General features: G+C 45.1%; 1 pseudogene; it reads right to left on the bottom strand.

The window, feature by feature from the left end:
* Nucleotides 1-395: 395 nt before the first annotated feature.
* On the bottom strand, nucleotides 396-4,637 carry LOC129475264 (HAUS augmin-like complex subunit 1; annotated as a pseudogene).
* Nucleotides 4,638-6,485: the final 1,848 nt, after the last annotated feature.

The raw sequence follows: 6,485 nt of genomic DNA, 5'->3' as shown, positions 1-6,485 counted from the left end.
AGTGTCTGGGTTAAGATAAGGGGTTGTGGAGACCAAGGTTGCTAGGAAGTGTCACAGATGAATGCCCTTAGAGATAATAGACGGCAAATGTTTCCTATTCAGACCTTTAAAAGGTGCCAGACTCTCAGTTTATCTCTTCAGGATTGGGAGGGTCTGGAAGGGGAAGATCTAGTTATACTAACGGAGATTCTTTACAGATGCAAACCTTCCCCCACCAAAGATGGCTTTGCAGGACCATTTCAAAATATGGCAAAAAAACACATATTTGGGGGTAAGATATTTTGATTTTTTTTTTAATGAAAACGATGTATTTGGGCACAAAAATGCAATACAGTTAGAAACCATATTCTATCAATTATGACATTCTGTAATCTAAGAACACAGAACATTTTGTTATTAAGAAATGCCAAGAGGAAAAAGAACTCTGTAAAGTCCTATTCAATTTACTTTGTTAGGGAAAAGGCTGTTTATTTGGCCCTTGTCACAGTTCCATCATGTCTACTCTTCTTGTAAGTTCAGCTTCAATGCTATCTAATTCTCACTTTGCTTCTTCAATTTTCACTTGAGCAAGGATGGATTCGGCATTAAGTCTAACTAGGACTCCAATTTTTTCTTCAAAGGTATAGTCTGTTGTTTTAATTTTGCCAGTTTCTCTGACAGTGCTACTAGGGACTGATGAGCCAGAGAAGCATCTGTGCTTCTGGCTGAAAGTTGCTCCCTCTGCAGCCTTGATTCCAAATCTGAATTCCACTGACTTTGGTTTTAGAAAGTCCATGTTCTGATGACGATGATGAACTTTGACCCTTTCTGTAGACACGCAACTCTGCTTTCTTGAGATCCTCTTGGAGACATTTTTCTGATACTAAAGTTGCAGTTAGATTTTTTTTCAAATTTTTCCAGTTCAATCTTGATTTCTTCACTTTTGGATTTGGTACGAAAGAGGTAAGAGGTCAAATCATTCACTAGAGGGATAAAACTAGTTAGTGAGGCATCCTTTGTTTCAAGGGCCACTGCACTGCCAACCAAAGCATTCAGATACCTGGAACCAGTGCTAGAGAGATTGGCAGGGGAAAAAATTCACACTCTCCATGAGAAGGTCTTGGAGATACTTGGCTTCTGACTTGTATTCACTTGCTTTCTGCTTCAAGTCCTCTATTACCAGGTAGACATCCCTGTCCCAGACCCTGTTGCATTCTGAAAGGTGATGTAAAATCTCTGTGGTATGTGGGTTCACCTCATACTGTGGAATGGGATGATCTCCAAATATATATATAATATATATATTTTTATTATTTATTATTATTATTTTTTGAGACAGTCTCACTCTGTTGCCCAGGCTGGAGTGCAGTGGCACCATCTCGGCTCACTGCAACCTCCATCTCCCGGGTTCAAGCGATTCTCCTGCCTCAGCCTCCCTAGTAGCTGGGACTACAGGTGCCCCCCACCATGCCTGGCTAATTTTTGTATTTTTATTAGAGATGGGGTTTCACCATATTGGCCAGGCTGGTCTCAAACTCCTGACCTTGTGATCCGCCCCCCTCGGCCTCCCAAAGTGCTGGGATTACAAGCGTGAGCCACCGAGCCCGGCCCAAATATTTTTTCTAACCACGTAGCAATGTTTCTCTCTCCTCCAGCAGCTCCATAGCTGCCGCTCCTGCCACTTCACTAGCAATATTTTGATTTTCTTCTCTGTCCGGTGGTGTTATGCGAGTCAGGTCGGAAAGTAACACGTTATATAGAGTTAAATAAAATTCACCTGATGAGATGTTATGGTTTGTGATGTTATATGGTTCGTGATGTTATGGCGTAACTTCCCAGGTCCCTTAGATAGGAATTTGGGCAAGAGGGAAAAAAGGTCAGAGATTAGTCCTCAAGAGAACAGATTCAAGTTGCCCTGAATATACACTCTGGATTAGTGGCAGTTACAAGTGGATTTTTTTTTTTTTTTTTTTTTTTTGAGACAGAGTCTCGCTCGTCACCCAGGCTGGAGTGCAGTGGCACGATCTCCACTCACTGCAAGCTCTGCCTCCCGGGTTCACCCCATTCTCCTGCCTCAGCCTCCCCAGTAGCTGGGACTACAGGCACCCGCCACTACACCTGGCTAATTTTTTTGTATTTTTAGTAGAGACGGGGTTTCACCGTGTTAGCCAGGATGGATGGTTTCGATCTCCTGACCTCGTGATCCGACTGCCTCAGCCTCCCAAAGTGCTGGGATTACAGGTGTGAGCCACCACCCCGGCCTACAAGTGGATTTTTAAAGGAAAGGAAGAGGCAGTTCCTGAGTTGTTTACCAAGAATTTACATTAAAATAAAAAACTACTGAAGGGCTATATACATGGTTCTTTGTGTTACAAATTCCAGGCCAGGCAGTGGCTCATGCCTGTAATCCCAACACTTTGGGAAGCCAAGGCAGGTGAATCACTTGAGCCCAGGAGTTCAAGATCAGCCTGGGCAACATTGGAAGACCCCTGTCTCTACAAAAAATAAAAAAATTAGCTGGGCATGGTCATGTGCGCTTGTGGTCCCAGCTACTCGGGAGGCTGAGGCAGGAGGATCGCTTGAGCCTGAGCGGTAGAGGCTGCAGTGAGCTGAAATCAAACCACTGCATTCCAGCCTCGGTGAAAGAGAGAGACCCTATCTCGAAAAAAACAAACAAACAAACCCAAAGTCTAGGAGCAAGAAGGCAAAGGGTGAAACAGCTGGTTGGGAACAAAATGACTTTAAACAATTGCCCTCAGGCATGGGGAGAAGGGGAGCAGGGAGGAATGAAAGTCCCATATTCATGTCTTTCTGGGCCTGCAGACCTCACATAGCCCAGACTGTTCTATTTTTCTTTTCTCAAAACCACATAATCATATTAATAGGTGCTAAAAGCAACCATTCCTAATCAAAACTTAAACAGGGCTAGATGGAAACTATGTAAACAAAACCAAGGATATTTACTAAAAACCAACAAGTGTTATTTTAAATGTCAAAACACTGGAAATATTTAATTAAGATCAAGAACAAGATTCTTGATGCTTACTAACGTCATTATTTAACATGGTTTTAAGGCAGTGCTTCTCAACCCCAGATGCCCATTAGAATCATCTGGGAAGCTTTTAAATATGTGTATATATACAGCAATTAAATCTCTGAGCCTAAGGGCCTGCCTGCCATAGGAGGTTTTTTTTTTTTTCAGAGCTTCCTGGCTGATGCTAATGTGTAGCCCAGAATGAGAACCAGTCTTACAGGCTTCAGCAAATGCAACAGAAAAAGAAAATAAAGCAGTAGGCATCCTCACTGGGAAAGAAAGAGGGTTGTTAGATAAAATACAGAACACCCAGGTAAATTTGAATTTCAAATGAATCATGAATCACTTTTTAATATAAGTATGTGCCATACAGTACTTGGGACATACTTATACTAAAAAAAATTCCTTATTTATCTGAGATTCATATTTAGCTGGGCATTCTGTATTTTTGTTTGCTTAAGCAGGCAACCCTAAAAGAAGAGATATAAATGAATTCTATTTGCTGATGCTATAATTGTCTACCTTGAAAACCCAAGAGACCCCGTTACTGACAGTGAATCCATATGGTTCTGCAGCAACCTCAATTCTTGGCTCCTCAGAAGAAAGAATTCAACTAAGGGGCATAAGGCAGAAAAAGGGACCCAGGCAAGTTTCAGAGCAGGAGTGAAAATTTATTAAAAAGCTTTAGAGGCCAGGCGCGGTGGCTCACGCTTGTAATCCCAGCACTTTGCGAGGCCGAGACGGGCGGATCACGAGGTCAGGAAATCGAGACCATCCTGGCTAACACAGTAAAACCCCGTCTCTACTAAAAACACACAAAAAAATTAGCCGGGCGTAGTGGCGGGCACCTGTAGTCCCAGCTATTCGGGAGGCTGAGGCAGGAGAATGGCGTTAACCCGGGAGGCGGAGCTTGCAGTGAGCCGAGATTGCGCCACTGCACTCCAGCCTGGGCGACAGAGTGAGACTCCGTCTCAAAAAAAAAGAAAAAAAATCTTTAGAGCCAGCTGGGCGCAGTGGCTCACGCCTGTAATCCCAGCACTTTGGGAGGCCAAGGTGGGCAGATCATTTGTGTCCAGGAGTTTGAGAGCAGCCTGGGCAACATGGCAAAACCCCGTCTCCACAAAAATACAAAGATTAGCTGGGTGTGGTGGTGTGTGCCCGTAATCTCAGCTACTCGGAAGGTTGAGGCACAAGAATTGCTTGAACCCGGGGGGACAGAGGCTGCAATGAGCTGAGATTGCCCCAGTGCACTCCAACCTGGGCGACAGAGTGAGACCCTGTCTCAATAATAATAAATAAATAATAATAATAAAAGCTTTAGGGCAGGAATGAAAAGAAAGTAAAGTATTTGGAAGAGGGCCAAGGGGGGCATCTTGGAGGTCAAGTGCCTCATTTCACCTTGGACTTGGGGTTGTATATGCTGTCCTACTTCCCGCATCTTGCATCCTTTTTCCCTTGATTCTTCCCTTAGGGGGGCTGCCCACATGCGCGGTGGGCTGCCAGCAATTGGGAGGTGAGCATGCGCAGTGTGTTTACTGGAGGTGTACGCATGCTCACCTGAGGCGTTCTTCCCTTTACCAATAGAATGCCCCCAGAAGGTCATATACCACTTAAACTCCTCCATTTTGCCCCTTAGTGCACATGCTCCAGCCCACTCGCCCAATTCCTGAGCTCTTATTGGGAAACCGCTGATCATCAGTTTCAGGTGTTTTTATCTATTGGGAAACTGCTTTTCCCTGGTGCTGGCTGTGACCAATTATTATTTTAGAGAGACAGTTAACCGGCTGACCATGACCTGATGGTCACCTGACATCTGACATTCCTGGTGGTGGTTGGCGGGGAAGGGGAGGGGTGCTGTCCTGTCCTGTTTATGTCTGACTAGCTACCTACTGTAACAATTCTATTAAAAAACTTTTAGAGTAACAATATTTGGTAAGGAAACTGGATACCAGATACATCGCAACAGTAAATAGGCTTTTTTGAATAAGTACCTATGAGGTCATAGGGATAGAACTTGGCCCACGCCCACTAATGTATTTTTCCATACATACTGACCAGACCTTGCAAGCTGTTTGAAGAAACTAAGATAAACAGCAACCCCCAATAAATCTTACGCAAGGCACCATACTCGCTGATCGCAGGACCTTGAAAAACTAAAATAAGCAATATCCCAACATAAATCTCACTCAAAGGAGTTAACCCTATCACCCACATGTGCACAAGACCAGACCCATCTTTACTAAACTTCCCGCCCAAGGAGGGGCTTATCTGCCATTTTCTGCTCATGTGATGTATGCGTTAGCATAACCCCTTACTAGGCCTGTGATTCTTAAATACCACCCTGCACATGTGGACACTCCCCTAACCTCATGAATTATGTATGTCACCCTCCTTAAGACACCACAGTGCACTCCCCTCAGAGGCAGCTGGAGAATTTTTTTCTCCTGCACTGTCTCCCTTATGCCCAACCTTTCTGGGCATGTCTTTTTTTTTTTTTTTTTTTTTTTTTTTTTTTTTTTTGAGACGGAGTCTTGCTGTGTCGCCCAGGCTGGAGTGCAGTGGCGCAGTCTCGGCTCACTGCAAGCTCCGCCTCCCGGGTTCACGCCATTCTCCTGCCTCAGCCTCTCCGAGTAGCTGGGACTACAGGCGCCCGCCACCACGCCCGGCTAATTTTTTTGTATTTTTAGTAGAGACGGGGTTTCACCGTGGTCTCGATCTCCTGACCTCGTGATCCGCCCGCCTCGGCCTCCCAAAGTGCTGGGATTACAAGCGTGAGCCACCGCGCCCGGCCTCTGGGCATGTCTTAATCAACCTTATCTGCAAGAGGCTTGCCTCGCCTCATGTCTTTTCTTTCTCTTTCTTTTTCTTCTTTTCTTTTTCTTTCTTTCTCTCTCTCCTCTCTTTCCTCAAGACAGAGTCTTGCACTGTCGCCCAGGCTGGAGTGCAGTGGTGTGATCTCGGCTCACTGCAACCTCCACCTCCCGGGTTCAAACGATTCTTCTGTCTCAGCCTCCCGGGTAGCTGGGATTATAGGCATGTGCTACCATGCCCAGCTAATTTTTGTATTTTTAGTAGCGACAGGGTTTCACCATGTTGGCCAGACTGGTCTCGAACTCCTGACCTCAGGTGATCTGCCCGCCTCGGCCTTCCAAAGTGCTGAGATTACAGGCATGAGTCAACATGCTCAGACAGGAAAGGAGACTTTATTTCTTATAAAGGGTTATATAGCCTGCAGGCTGGCTATCCCACAGGCTGCGAAGTGTAGCCTCCAGCAGACACTTCGAGGGAGTGGGGAACAAAGATTTATGCTGAACAGGTTACATCCCATGTTCACTTTGGGGTGCAGACTTAATATTTAAATGGATAACAATTAGGCCCTATCAAAGCTGAAGTGATGGCTGGTAGAACAGAGGGTTGGGGGGTCAGTTAGTGTTTGGTGGTGGGTAAGCTGCAATTGCATCAACATTGCTTA

The sequence above is a fragment of the Symphalangus syndactylus genome, chromosome X, assembly GCF_028878055.3.
Source record: "Symphalangus syndactylus isolate Jambi chromosome X, NHGRI_mSymSyn1-v2.1_pri, whole genome shotgun sequence".
Lineage (NCBI taxonomy): Eukaryota > Metazoa > Chordata > Mammalia > Primates > Hylobatidae > Symphalangus > Symphalangus syndactylus.
This window is presented reverse-complemented; position numbering and strand designations above follow the sequence as displayed.